Here is a 15,435-nt window from a genome sequence, read left to right as displayed (position 1 = left end):
TGGGGAGGGAGGAGTAGGGCGTGGGAGGGGGAGTAGGATGGGGTGGGTGCTTGCATGCATTGTGCTGTAGACAGGCATGCGTGAGTGTGGAACTTGGGGAAGCTGCTGTGCTGAATTGTGCAAGCCCATTTTCTGGCGATAAGGGAGATTTCGCACTAGCTTCATGCTTCCTAGGTCTCCAGGAACAGGAGCTTGGGCCTGCATTTGCAAAGCTTGTGGGCTGCGCAAATGCACTATGTAAAAATGCAGCACACTCCTTGAGAAAGTCCACTATTAATTCTTAGTAATGAATCCACATCAAAGTGCGAGGGTAGAAACATGCACAATGCTTAGAGCATCCGAGATTGCTTTTCTTTCTTTCTTTCTTTCTTTTTTTTTTTTTAGACAGTCTCGCTCTGTCTCTGGAATGCAGTGGCACTATCTGGGCTCACTACAACCTCCATCTTCTGGGTACCTAGATTCAGTAACAGTGTATCCACTTAGAGACCTCCTCTCTTGCCTTTCCTCTTCCCACTATTTGCTGTGGGTTGGGCCTGCTGAGATGCGTGTGCCTCAGGGGCTTGGCCTTGCCTTGGGCACGGGAGAGCACGTGTTGGAGCGGGGGCAGTAGGACGGGGTGGAGTAGGGCAGAGGGGAGTAGGGCAGGGAGGAGTAGGGCGGGGGGCGTAGGGTGGAGGGGGGGAGTAAGGCAGGGGGGCCGGGGAGTAGGATGGGGTGGGTGTTTGCATGTATTGTGCAGGTACTCAGTGCCTCAGCCTCTCGAGTACCTGGAACTACAGGTGCGCAACAGCACACCTGGGTAATTATTGCATTTTTAGTAGAGACAGGGTTTCACCATGTTGGCCGGGCTGGTCTGGAACTGCTGGCCCCAAGTGATCCACCCACCTCGGCCTCCCAAAGTGCTGGGATTACAGGTGTGAGCCACCATTCCCAGCTGCAGCCAAGATTTCTAAAATTGCAGGACATCCTTCCTTTGCCTTTGGTTGTGACTGTGGATAGCACAGCTTCTGCTATGTCTCTGGCTACAGACCCATTACAAATGCGCACTTACCTTCTGTGCTGAGCTGGTGCTGTGGACCTGCAGTGATTTCCCTTCTTTCCGGCTGCTGCATAGCCCTCTTTTCCTCTACTCCTGCCCTTTTCTACAGGTATCTTTCTGAGTTCTTGTTTAGGAATAAATACATTTTATTTATTGTCAAATAAACACAGCCAGGACAGATTGAGTGCTCTAAGATTCTTCCTTTAAGAAGTGTTTTGTAGATACTGCAGGACTTGTTAATGTCCTGAATATAGAGAGTAGGTTTTAACCATAGAACCTATCCTCAATCATTTGAGTGACTCACTCTATTTTTGCTTGCACAATGACCCTTTTCATCAACCTCATTTTATATAAGAAATTAAACTGTTTTGTGGGCCCCTACATGTACTGTGGGTTCCGGTCACCTCAACGACTGATCCTAATGGATGAGTGCACGCATCATACCTCATGTTCCCAGAGGATGGGTAAGAAAACAGCTAGAAAATATTTGACCAATTCACGTTCAAAGAGATGGGAAGGGATGACCATCTAACAGCCTCTTTCTGATTTTAACTGAGATGTCTCCTCCTCAGGCTGGCTCTTCCTGGAGCTAAACTGCTGGAATCTGAAATTTTGCTTTGCTTCCTGTTGCTAGCTGACTAATCTCACTTGATCACTCTCCGTTTGTGTTAGTTTTCTCATCTGTAAAATGGGAATAACAATGATAACTATCTCATGGGGTTTTTGAATAGATGGAGATGATTAAACATGCTGCCTCACATTTCCTGCTTCTGTCAGTTTGTATGTGTTTATTTACAAGGGTCCTTGAAAGAAGAGAGATGATGGTTATTCTCTGGCAGTGGACAACAGGGGCAAGATGTTTTATTGTGAAAATAATGGTTCTATAAGTCTTTTTGTACCTGTATGTACTTCACTCAGTAAACCTTTGTTGGCTGCTGTGTTTACAGGGCCCTGTGGCAAGAAATGTGGGGATTGCCACAATGTCTGATCAATGCCTGACCATTGAGATGTAGGTTCTCATAGTGTAGCAGGATTGATAAGGAATCAGAGAGACTGATGAGATTCAGGAGGATATTTATTATTTAGGTGTACCGGCCCAGTAAGATTAACATCCAAAGGACTGAGCCCTGAACAAAGAGTTAAGTTACTTTTTAAGCATTTTGTGGGGCAGGGGGAAGCATATTGCAGAAGGGTGAAACAGACAGTTATTCAATTAACTGAGACATGCATTACATCATTTCTTACTTTTCAAGGAAAAACATGTTTTACGACTTGAGCTATCTGTCTAGTGAACTTGCAGCTGCACAGCTAGAGAAACAGGGCCTTCACATTGCCTGGGAAAGGAGGAGAGATAAGGCTCACTAGCCACAGAGAAACAGGCAGTTAATTTTTAAAGGATTCCAACTCTTTCTCTTTCTCAGGGGGAATTGGGTTTTCTCACATAACAACGGAGTTTCTGCTTACACATTCTTCAATTTATTTTCCTGTTCCATTCCCCCCTTTGGTGCTTTTTATAACAAAGGTGTTAATAGAAAGCACCACTATTTGCCACCTCTTCACGGAGCTGAGCTGCTTCTACTGGCAGTGGCTGATATTTGGTTAATGCCATCAACTGTGCGGTAGTGTGTCGGGTTACTATTGCCTCTATAGTTGACTGAATACTCCTAATAAACAGGGGTAAAAGGCTAGGGAGGATGAGGCAGTTGCCAAGAATAAGCAAGAACCTACCAATGAGGGTTTTGAATCTTCCAAAGGTTGAGAACCATCCTCCAAACAAGGAATCCAGGGACCACCCGGATCAAGTCTGAACTAGAACGTGGCCCAACTCACGCATGCTAGCTGTGATTTCCATAATAGCTTGGCCATTATCATCGATTTCTAGGCAACAGTTGATTAAATTAAATTTTCTACATACTCCTCCTTCTGAGGTTAAGAGGTAATCTAAAGCTAATCTATTTTGATATATAGCATTTCTTATCTGTGTTGCTTGTATTGCCAATAAACCTAGTGCCCTTGATGTTTCATTGGTTATAATTTCAAGGACTGCCTGCAACCTTATGATGCAGTTGAGCATATAGATTGGGGTGCAATATCCCCATGAACCGTCTTGGACCCAGATAGCTGGCTTATAATATTTAATGATTCTTTCAGGAGACCACTCATTATCTTTTCAGTCTCCTATGTGCACATCTTTTTGATATTTGTGTCTATTTTTGTGATTATGCTTCTTCTAGTTCTTCTTTTATTTTCATCATAAACTGGATATCCTAAGAGTTCCTCTTGCTTTAGAGGAATTAGAAAGAAGAATGGCTTGATTGTTCCTAACACACATGCCCCTGACCATTTAGCCGGCAGTTGCTGATATGCCCATGCTCCACAGATCCATTATAGGCCAGAGTGTGCCTTCCAAGCATTTGGAGCCTCTAGCTGATGCCAATTGTGGCTTAGAGTAGAGAATCAAGAGAAAGGGTTTGGACCTGGTAAGTAGGAGTCATTCTGGGCATTTCTCCATAAAGTTTTGTTTTTAGTCTCATCATAATGCTGTTGCCCTAGGCAGGTTGTTTCTTCTACTGCCTCTGTAAAAGCTTTTCCCCATTGGGCGATACAGTACTTTTTAATTATGGAGGTTTTTAACAACCAAACACTGGCTGAGGCTGTTGGTTCACTGGCAGGGTTAGGCAAAGTGAAGTTATCTTGTAGCATTAATTCCTTTGCCTCCCATGGCCATTGGTCCCCCATATTAGTTCCTCCACATACATAGCATGAGGAAATTCCTAAGCTGCCAGTTATGTTTTCAGCTAGTTGAGCAAATATGTTTTTGGGTGATGGGGGAAGCTCAGGCACTGGCTGATCAAAATGCTTATAGAATGACTTATGGACCCAGAATTGCAGGATTGGACACATTTGAGTCCTTCTAGTCTTTTTGACAATCAGTAGTGGAACTCCGAGGCCTGCTCCTTGTCTATCAACTCGTAATAGTGCTGTCTGTCCTGTAGACCAAAAAGGTAGCTCTGGCTTTAAGATAGTAAAATTTAAAGAATTGCATGTCCTTGTCTTACAATTTGGTTTGATTGACATACTACTTAGCAGAGCAGTCCATCCTGAATATAAGTGTTGGAGCTGTGTTAGTGTAGACCACTGAATGTTACAGTCTAGGCATCTGATCTGTGGTTCTCCATACAGATGTTTAGGACTGCTCCTGCTAAGCCTCTCTTGTGTTAAACCATTGCAGACTGCTTCTGTTTTTTTTAAGATTATGAACATATGCAGCATGTCAGGCATCAAAGTACAAGGAACTACTCCTTCTATAGGAGGGAGGGGCTTCTTTGGTTTGAGCTATAAGCTCTCCTTCTTTTTGTCCCTCTGATTTAATATGTACCTCAAACGAGAATCCATAAGGTAAGAGTTTAGGGTCATAACCTACATATAGCTGATTATTTCCTGGGTCACAGACTGAATAGGTGGTCTGGTTGTATGTGCAGATTCCTAACTTGGTTCTTGTACCTTCATAGGTATGGTACAGTAGAGTTTTAACTATGGTATTTCTTTTTTTTTTTTTTTTTTTTTTTTTTTTTTTTTTTTTTTTTTTTTTTTTGAGACGGAGTCTCGCTCTGTCGCCCAGGCTGGAGTGCAGTGGCGCGATCTCGGCTCACTGCAAGCTCCGCCTCCCGGGTTCACGCCATTCTCCTGCCTCAGCCTCTCCGAGTAGCTGGGACTACAGGCGCCCGCCACCACGCCCGGCTAATTTTTTTGTATTTTTAGTAGAGACGGGGTTTCACCGTGGTCTCGATCTCCTGACCTCGTGATCCGCCCGCCTCGGCCTCCCAAAGTGCTGGGATTACAAGCGTGAGCCACCGCGCCCGGCCTATGGTATTTCTTACCCAGGTAGTGTGTACACAGTGTGGGCATCTTTCTAGAGATTTCTCCTTTTTCAGTATAGGCAGAAATGGTAAGAACATTAGTGTATATAATAGAAACATGCTTACACTACACATGGGCATGGCAAACCTTCCCCTGGGCATAGACATTTGCAGCATTTGCAGTAATAACATAACATAATAACCAGTATTGACAGAATTATAGCTAGGCTTATAAATTTTATCCACATTTGCTTATCCAGAGATGGTCTTCTTAGCTTCGGCTATGCATAGACTAGTCAGCATAGACTAGTTAGCTGTGACTAGAGCAGATGTCTGACGTCACCAGCATGAGCCAGCCCAGTCCTGTGTCCCTCAACAGGACACCACATCCATGCAGGTGCAGGACCTGGCAGGAACTGTCCCCACTCAGTCTTGACCCCTTAAATCTAGCATCGGCTCAAGTGAATTGAACCCTCACCATGGGCCTTATCTGTATTACTTCATTTAAACTTCACCACTGCACTGTAGTGTAGGTACCATCATGGTCCCCATTCTACAGATGTGGCAACTGAAGCACAGAGAGATCAGCTAACTTACCCCTGGCCACAGAACATGTGATATAGTTTGGAATCTCATGTTGAAACTTGATCCCCAACGTTGGAAGTGGGACATGAAGGGGGGCGTTTAGGTCATAGGAGAAGATCCTTTATGATTGTCTTGGTGCTATCCCTGCAGTAATGAGTGAGTTCTCATTCTTTTAGTTCATACAAAAGCTGTTCATTTAAAAGAGCATAGCACCCCTCCCCTCTCTTTCTCCCTCTCTCACTATGTGACATTCCAGCTCCACTTCCCCTTATGCCATGGTTGCAAGCTTCCTGAGGTCCTCAGCAGAAGCAGATGCTGGTGCCATGCTTCTTGTACAGATGCAGAACCATGAGCCAAATAAACCTCTTTTCTTTGTGAATTGCCCAGCCTCAGGTATTCCTTTATAGCAACACAAACAGACTAAAACAGCGTGTTAGTGGTTGGGCTAGGAAATCTGTCTCCATATTGAGACCCCTTTTTCTGGTGTGGGCTGTTCTCCTTCACCAAATTATGAGAACCTACAGCATAATGGTCAGGCATTGTGGCATTCCCCACCCTGCATGGCACAAGACCCTGTAGACATAGCAACCAACAAAGGCTTACTGAGAAAAGCACATATAGGTACAAAAGACACAGTAGAAACATTATAGTCAAAAAAAGTCCTGTCCTCATTGCCAACTGGCAAAGAATAACCATCATCTCCCTTCTCTCATAGACCCTTATGAATAAACAGAAAACCAACTAAAATCAGAAGTATGAGACAGAATGGTATGTTCATTGTTAACCTTTTGTTTTTATCATCTCAATTAATCCTTGCAGCAACCCAGTAACGAAGTTCCTATTGCTATTCCCATTTTACAGATGAGGAAAGCAAGGCAAAGGAAGTATAAACAACTCACCAGGTTAGCCAGCTAGCACGTGGTAAGCAAAGCAACGTTTCAGATTCCAGCAGTCTAGCTCCAGGGCCCCTGCCCCTGTACACTTGGTACACTGAAGCATGATTTATGGTCATTATTGCTTAGAGTGAGGCTCCACTGAATATTTAAGGTTTTCAAAGTGTGAAGTATGATTTAAGTAAAAATTTTAAATAAATACTACCATATTTGCTGCTAAGGTAGAGCAACACTCATCAAATTGGGTCACAAGAGTGACTGAAGGTTAGAGAACTCTAAGTACACCCTGGAAATCTGAGATGTGAAAAGACACATCTCCTGAGATGTCACAGATGTCCTAGCTAGGCTACTGCACACCATGGTTAAAACCCTTGTAGATTTTCATGTAATAACTGATCCCAAGCCAAAATTGTGCACGGGGTATCTAGCCAATAGAGGGAGAGGAGTACAGAACCCAGCAAGCGCCAACCTGAGGAGGAAATGTCTTGGTTGAAGTCAGGCACAGGCTGTCAGCTTGCCATTGTAAGCGAAAGTTCTCTGAAAAGGAATGCAGAGGAAAGAGACTTTATTCCTGTCAACAACTTGCAAACTGGAAATGCAGCCTTTGGTGTAAAACGAAGGTGCATTCCAGAGAACAGAGGGAAGGTTTCACTTTTATAGAGATGATTCTGTCCAGGTACCCAATCAGGTCCGTGTATGCAACTTGCTTAGCTCAGATTGGTCAACACAGCTGAGTTCTGATTGGTCTATACAGCCGAGCCCTGATTGCCTGAAGCAGCTGAGCCTTGATTGGTTGGTTTAGGTGAGCTCTGAAAGTCCTCAAGTTAAACAGAGATGTGGGTTTTGGAAATGTAGGTGTGTGACCTCTGGTCAGCAAATGGCCACTTGCCCATTTGGCTATACTTTAAATTTTTACATATTTGGCTATATTTTACATTTAGGTCCACTTAGTCACTTGGGATCCACCTGGAAGAGTTGCTTCTTTCAGGTTCACATTTGTTCCCACCATCTCTTAACATGTTTTTGAAAATAAATTGGTGAACCAACAATTTTTTTTTTTTTTTTTTTTTTTTTTTTTTGAGACAGAGTCTCGCTCTGTTGCCCGGGCTGGAGTGCAGTGGCGCAATCTCGGCTCACTGCAAGCTCCGCCTCCCGGGTTCACGCCATTCTCCTGCCTCAGCCTCCGAGTAGCTGGGACTACAGGCGCCCGCCACCGCGCCCGGCTAATTTTTTGTATTTTTTTAGTAGAGACGGGGTTTCACCGTGGTCTCGATCTCCTGACCTCGTGATCCGCCCGCCGCGGCCTCCCAAAGTGCTGGGATTACAAGCGTGAGCCACCGCGCCCGGCCCCAACAATTTTTAAGCTACTTTCTTACCTAGCCTCTGGGAACATGAGGCAAGGGGGACTTAACCCTTAGACACAGTAGGTGAGGTAACTAAGGTCCATGATACACTTAGAGGACTAGACAAATAACTTAATTTCTAATATAAAATGGGATTCATGACAATGGTGGTTGTGCAGGTAAAAAGGATATATCAAGTACATTGTAAGGAAAAAGTTCATTGTTAGAAGGTATTTTCAATATTTAGGAAATTAACAACTTGTAGAGCATCTATAAAATACTTCTTGAAGGAAAAACGATAGAGCCCTCAGTGTGGCCTGGTTCTCTTTAATTGGACAGTAAATACAGTTGATTTATCCCTCAGAAAGGGCTTAGAAAAATGTCTTCAGAAAAAGCCAGGAGGAGCGAGAAGGGGGCAAGGCAACAGCAGGAAAGGGAGGATTCATCCAGGTCGACAGGGGCCCAACACAAGGGACATGTGCCCTTTCGTAGAGGGTATTCAACTAGAGACACAGAAGCGGACACAAGGACATTGCAAGACCCACAGTTGCAAACATAATTTTTAAAAACAGAGAGAAAGGCTGTGTGGTGTAAGAGTTCTTCGATGCAATAAGCACTGTGAAGTTTTCTATACTTGCACCCTAACACGGATTCATTTCTAAAACCCAATAGGCAATAAACTTTCTCAAGGGGCACACTGTTTATTTTTTCTTTAATTGTGTTTCTGGTTTTTTGCTTACTTTTTGCAGAGTGCATCTAAGCAGCTGGCACACTCTGCGAATCCAGTCCCAAGCTCCTGTTCCTGGAGACCTGAGAATCATGGCAGGCTCTTACATTAACCTTAGAACAAGGAGACTCCTAATTTAATTTCTTATATATTAGCTTAATTTATAAACCCTGTCAAGTACTAACTACTGGATTTGGAAGGCTGGGAGAAGAGCTAGTCTCCAAACATTTCTACAAGGTCTGTGGAAGTGGCATGAGGTTGGCCTCTTACACATGGCAAATCCACTTGCACAATTCAGCACAGCAGCTTCCTCTGGGAAGGCCCTCCACCAAGACCAGAGCAGTCAGCTCAGATGCAACTTGGAGACACAAGTTCGACATTCACGCATGCCCATCTACAGCACAACGCATGCAAGCATTCTGTCGCCCTGCTCCCCCACAACCTGTGCTACTCGCAACGCAGGGCGAGGCCAAGCCCCTGACGCATGCGCACCTCAGCAGGCCCAGCCCACAGCAAGTGGCAGGAAGGAGAAACCCAAGGGAGGAGGTCTGTAAGTGGATACACTGTAACCAACCGAGTCTAAACGCCAGAAGAAGAACCTTCCAGACTGCGAGTCACAGTTCTAGCCCTGCCGAGGAGATCATAGCAGCCCCCAGCTCAGAATCTGCAGAAGCACACAGCTCCATCCACAGCACTCAGGGTATGGAGCCTCTGAACCCGTCCAGCTAGGATATCACTAGCTTGCTCAGCCGTGGAGTCGACGAGGAGGAAGAACTACAGGGTCAGTGCCTGGATGGGACTCGTGCTTTAGCGATCTCAGGAAACCGAGGTTCCCTGGGAGAGGCGAGTGGACTGGACGGTGGCCCAGCACCACGACTGCTCTCAGAGTGCAGCCCTTCAGCGCCTCCTTCCCACACCCTCGGCTCCAATGCCTTGATCTTTCTCTTTGGGTTTCTACTTTTCCAGTTGTGGAGGCTGCGGTGCTGTCGCTTACTGAAGAGTCTGAAGAGGAGGAAAAGGAGGCACAACCCGAACCTGAGCAAGGCACAGCAGCAGCAGCAGAAAAGTCAAAGTTGGCAGGAGCCCAAGGCGGAGAAGAAAAAGAAGGCAGCGGCGTTGGCGCAGGAGCTCCTGGCTCCATACAGGACGAAAACCGCCAGAGCATCGGCGGCAGCAATGGCAGTGATGAACACAGCGAGGACAACAAGGAACCCTGGCAGCAGGAGCTGCCCCTCCAGGACGCCGTCTGGGGGCTGGAGCCTGGCGATGCACAGCAAGCCTTCGTCCACGTCTTCACCCCATTGCAGCTGCAGGTGCAGGAGGGCATTTTCCGACGCACACAGTTCCCCAGAGATTTCCTGCGGTAAGCCCGTTGCTCTGGTTGGCGTGCTGTTTGCAGGGAGCACGTGCTGCTCCAGGGCAGCGTTTGGCTCTCCCCCAGCCCATCTCCACTCGAATCCCCTCCTGAACCAAAATCCACCTAGGGCTTGGAGTTGCTGCCGTTTCCTCCCCACAGATCCCCGGCACCTGGTGGGTTCTGGAATGGGGCTATGCCTACCGGGCATCAGGCAGAATTTAAATGAACCAAGTTGGGCAACTTTGGCCTGAGGTCTGTTACGATAAATAACTCCTATCCCAGCCAAGGCAGAAATAAAGGTGAGAAGCCTAAGGTGTGGTAAGCAAGTGCAGGGTCGCATATTGCCTTTAAAAATCTTTTTTTTTTTTTTTTTTTGACCTAATGTTGGCCCATAGCACATTTAGCCCACTTTTGGCATAGCTTTTGTTTATAAACCTTTGACCACAAGTACATTGGAATTGCCTCTAAACAAGTACTATTAGAGTAGACTTTAAATTTAGACTATATATTCATGAGGGAGAAGGACTCCAAATAGTAAGATAGGAGAAGGAAATGGGGCATCATACAGGGAGAAGAGTCCCTTTGTCCCATAAAATTTGCAGTTTGGGAACTTCCAGAAGGATCAAAATACGATAGAAATGTCATTAACTAGAAGCTTGGAGGATAGTGTTGTTTAATTGACAGGTTTTATGTTTTGGTCTTTTAACAATTGGCAGGTGTTTAGGGAGTAGTGTTTTTTGATGCCTCCTCCACATTACTACTGAACATGTTCAGGGATGCCTATTTGGACACTCCCACTTTGGGAATGCTGATGAGATTGGGATCTTCTGCTTGAGTAGTGAGGCTAGATGGCTGAAGGTGTCCCATGGAGCTGGGCAACCAAGCCTCAGTCCCAGATCCCAGGACTGTAGGGAGAACCAAGTGAGCTGACCTTGTCCTTAGCCCAGGAAGATTTGGAGGGAGGGATGAGTTGGAGCATGCAGAATTAGCAATGCTTCCTTTCTCTCAAACTCTCAACTGGGCAAAGCTTTTTGAGAATTTTTGTGAATTTGGACAACATTTGTGTCCTCCTTCCACAAAGCTTCAAGCTGAAGTGTGAAGAGTGTCCAGGGCTTCAGATACCCTCATTTCCCAGCAAGACGATCCATAAACTCCCTGGGCCCCCTGTAACGAGACTTGCCTTGCAATATACCATCTTTTTAATTCTCAAGGAGTTTCAGAAGATGAATGACCCCTTAGAGTTTCTTGAAGGAAAGAAAACTTGTTTTAAAATACAATGTAGTCATCGATTTTACTTTACACTGAAGATGGGCTTTTCAAAATGGGGGCCTCATCTTCTTGGTATAATTTTAAAAGGCACCCCCCCTTTTTTTCCAAGCTCAGCTTCCCCCACGACCAGGGTGACAGTGGCCTGGTAAGTAGGAGTTGGTGGGCAGCTGGATAGCTGATGGTCAGGTGTCTGGAAGCAGATGTACCACACATAGCAATAGCAGCAGGGACTGAGTCTCATTCATCAGCTACACCTGCACCCAAGAGTGGAAAAAGTAATATTACAGATAATAAGAGAGAGAAAAAGAAATGAACCAAGCCAGAGCATGCATAGCACATCCTTGGAGCCCACTGGGGGAAAGGTGTGGTGTTCACCTTTCTAAGATATTTTATTAGTAAGGAAATAGCTTGTCTTGATGCAACTGAAAACATTAAGGACATGGAGAGATGCCTGTTGTGTTTTTTTCCATGATTATATTAAATGCTCAGTATACTAAACCTGTTGCTTTTTTCCTCTGATTGAAGATTTGGTTTCAGAACAGAAGAGCCTACTGGAGGAGACATCAGAGGGCCTTAATGTTGAGAAGCATGCCACCCCCCTTGGGTGTGGGCCAGCTTGTCATGGTAACCGTGGTTGTCCCCTGTTATGCCATCCTTGTCCAGCAGCGGGATGAGAGATGGTTTGTTCTGGAGCCACAGCCATTCTGGCAGCCTGTGTTCCCACACCACCCTTTCCTCCTCCTTTCTTTCCTCCTTCACTCTTGTTTCTTCCACCTATGCCTCCCCCTGGCCAGGCCCAATTTGGCCCATTCCCTTTTGTTATCATCCATTTTTTAATATTCCCCATTGTCTAAGGGATAGTCTCTGTGCCACTTTTTGCCAGAGTGTCTTTGAGCCGGATTCGTATTTTGCATAGCACCCCATCAAGAGCTCATCAAATGTCTATTAAACATATTAACGAAAAGTACAAGTGCATTGACCCATTGACCCTGAGAGTTGTTCCTTTAGTATGCAAATTTAGGACTATCTAGCTGACAAATGCCTAGGGTAATGAAACAATTTGCCATGAAATTGGAAGTCTGAAATAGGAGGGAAAAAAAAGAGGTCTTGCAAATCTATAACACCTACTTCTGTGTGCATGTCTAATACATCTTTGTATTTAAATGCCACCTATATAGTGTTTCATTACAAAAAATATATAAAGAGCTCTGATTAATTGGCCTAAAGAAAAAATAAGCACTTAAATCAAATACTGTATCTGAATAATAGAAACTTTAAGCCTAAATGCTTTTTCAAGTTCATGTGACTTTAGTAAATATTTAATAAATGACCTGGTTTTAAAACTATTGGTAAAATATAATTAGAAATGTCTTCAGAATTTTCAACATATATTATTCTTTAGATTTATTTGTCAAGCAGTTTACTATGTACCTCTGGCAGATATTAAAAGGTGTCAACATTTACACGAGTGTTATAAAGCATTATAAAGCTTGCAGCCAAAAGGAGAATTAGTCTTGTTTGTGTAATTTTTTTAATAAATAAGGCATTTAACATTGTTGGTTTAATAAAAACAACAAAACCCCTGAGTTTTTGGCCAAAAAAACCCACCTCATTTATTTAGCCTTATGTGTCTTACTTAAACACCTGAAAAACACAGATATCAAAATGGTTAACAGGGAAATAGCTTTAAATGATGACTACCACAGTTTTCCTAAGTAATCTCCATAAACTACTTTAAAAATTAGTTAAGTATGTAAATGTAATGGAATACAGGCTTGTAAATAAACTTATATAATTTAAAGTCTAAAGTTATATTTAATTAAATGTTAAACATTAATTGTTTGTATCTTTTTAATGTTTTTAAAAAATCATATTATTGGAAGACATTTTTCTAAAAGTATTTTTTATATAAAGGAAAATAAGTTTTGTCTAATTCAAAAGTTATTTAAAGGTTATTAATGAAACAAGATAAAAGAAACCAGTAAATAAGGGAGACGTAAAGAATTTTATAGATATAAAGGGTATTTGGGGTAAGAGAGGTTAAAAGGAAAATAATTTTATATGAGAAAGAATCCTATATGGTAAATTATTTATTTATATATTTATGTATTCATTATTTATTTTCAGACAGAGTCTTGCTCTGTTTGCCCTGGCTGGAGTGCAGTGCCACAATCCCAGCTCACTGCAACATCCACTGTCTGGGTTCAAGCAATTCTCGTGCCTCAGCCTCTGCATTAACTGGGACTACAGGCATGTGCCAAAATGCCTGGCTAATTTTTGTATTTTTTGTAGAGGCAGGGTTTTCCCATGTTGGCCCAGCTGATCTCAAACACCCAGCCTCAAGTGATCAACCTTCCTCGAACTCCCAAAGTTTTGAGATAATAGGCATGAGCCACCATGCCCAGACTTGTATTGTAAATTCTTGTCCTAAAATAAAATGACTGGTTGTTTACAAAACAGGGATGTTTAGGATAAAACAGAAGTCCAATCATATCATAAAAGGTTTGTGTAATCCGTAATAAGGTTTGTAAAAAGAGAATTTATGAGAAAAAAACAACTCTACGTGATGAAGTTGGCTATAATTAAAAGGAAATTATTTATAATAGTCTTTCCAGAGTTTGGGCTTTGGAATGAAAAAAATACTAATATACTAAAGAATTGGTTAGAACAACAAAATTTTCTTCAGCTATTGATTTACTCTTAGGAAACTTGCAACAGATTTTCATTTTTAACCCAAAATTCAACTTTTAGTGCATATCTATGTGTTCAGCTTTCTCTACCCTTTGACAAGGCCTGAGATAATAGCTCTCTTCTTTACCTTCCTGAATAATCCACTCCTTGTTTAGCATCTAATCAATAAATAACCATAAACACAGGCAACCAGTGGCCCATGCTGCTGCTCTGCCTATGGAGTAGCCATTCTTTTATTCCTTTCCCTTCTAAATAAACTTGCTTTCACTTTACTCTGTAGACTCACCCCGAATTCTTTCTTGTGCAAAATCCAGTAACCCCCTTTTGGGGTCTGGATCGGGACCCCTTTCTGGTAACAGAGGGAGCTCCCAGGTCTCAGCAAATTGCCCTGTTGGTTTTAAGCAATAAAGACAGCCTAGTCTACTTTTAAAATTTATAGTTACCTACCAGAACAATGTGGATTTAAATTCTGCACCTTTGATTTTCTGCTATAAACTTATTTGGCACTTCTCAAAGGATCTTAATAGCATTTATGTAAACCTGAAGATTAAAGGACTCATAAGGAGTTCCCCTTGGCCTGTGGTGTCTTGCTTTTACTTGTTTTTAGATTGATGAAATGCCAGGGTGAAGGGGATAGCCAATTGGATTAGAGCACAAGTACTGCTCCAATTATTTGGCAGAGTGTCCAGTAAAGGTCCTACACAGTACCACCATATATTTACTTGGGGATGGCTAAGCATGGACTGATAGGCAAGCTCTTCAAAAGGCTTGAGCTCCTTGCATCATTTTATGCTTACACGGAACACCAAATTTTCCCCTTGCCGTGAGAGGCAGGAAGTAAACTTGGCATTTAGAGGTGGAAGCTGGATTGCCCTCAGGGGCTGACCCGCAGGTTGTTGAATTTCAGGAAATAGCAGAGAGAGCTCAGCATGATGGATTATCCCAAACAGTGGGATTCTGAAAGAGAGCCACCATACAGTCCATATCGGGTCGACAAGGAGACCATGAGATTGGAGAGGGGATAATCTGGGCCTCTGGCCTACCTTGCACAAAAACGTAATAATTGCTTTTATTTAAAGTGCAAACAGAATATTTAATCCATTCCAGCCAGGCATTTGCATCTTGATATTCTGCCTTGATGGCTAAGGTCTGTCTTAGATTTCTTATTTTTAAAATAGACACCCTAGTTTTATTAGATGTAGGAGCAACTAGTGTGAGATCTAGAACTGAGGCTACTGAAGAGAGGGAAGATGGGGGAATACTGTATATCTCAAAAATACTTAGGGGGTCTTCTCCATTTATGTCAATTCCCCAAATGTAGCAGGATTTTTTAAGGAATCAGAGAGACAAATGGGGTTCAGGAGGATATTTATTATTTAGGTGCACCAGCCCAGTAAGATTAACTTCCAAAGGACTGAGCCCTGAACTAAGAGTTAAGTTACCTTTTAAGAATTTCATTCGGTTGGGGGAGATCTGTGCAGGGGGAAGCATAGTACAGAAGTGAGAAAAAAGGCAGTTACTCAATTAATTGAGACATGCATTACAGCATTTCTTACTTTTCAAGGAAAAACATGTTTTACGACTTATCTGTCTAGTGACTTTGCAGCTGCACAGCTAGAGAAACAGGGTCTTCACATTGCCTGGGAAAGGAGGAGAGATAAGGCTCACTAG

At 43.3% G+C, this 15,435-nt stretch overlaps 1 protein-coding gene across 4 annotated transcripts in view; it reads left to right on the top strand.

Moving 5' to 3' along the window:
- LOC129475559 (putative uncharacterized protein CXorf42) overlaps positions 1 to 12,910 on the top strand; it is a 66,821-nt gene extending 53,911 nt beyond the window's left edge. For 3 of the 4 annotated variants that reach the window (XR_010119664.1, XR_010119663.1, XR_010119665.1), the window contains 2 exons: positions 8,470 to 9,810; positions 11,599 to 12,910. The gene's annotated coding sequence lies outside the window, so the exon portion shown is untranslated. The remainder of the gene's footprint in view (positions 1 to 8,469; positions 9,811 to 11,598) is intronic. The other variant, XR_008654826.2, reaches the window with a different exon arrangement.
- The last annotated feature ends 2,525 nt before the right edge of the window (positions 12,911 to 15,435 follow it).

The sequence above is a fragment of the Symphalangus syndactylus genome, chromosome X (genome assembly GCF_028878055.3).
Source record: "Symphalangus syndactylus isolate Jambi chromosome X, NHGRI_mSymSyn1-v2.1_pri, whole genome shotgun sequence".
Taxonomy (NCBI): Eukaryota; Metazoa; Chordata; class Mammalia; order Primates; family Hylobatidae; genus Symphalangus; species Symphalangus syndactylus.
Note: the sequence above shows the minus strand (reverse complement) of the source record. Positions and strands in the feature narration are given on the sequence as shown.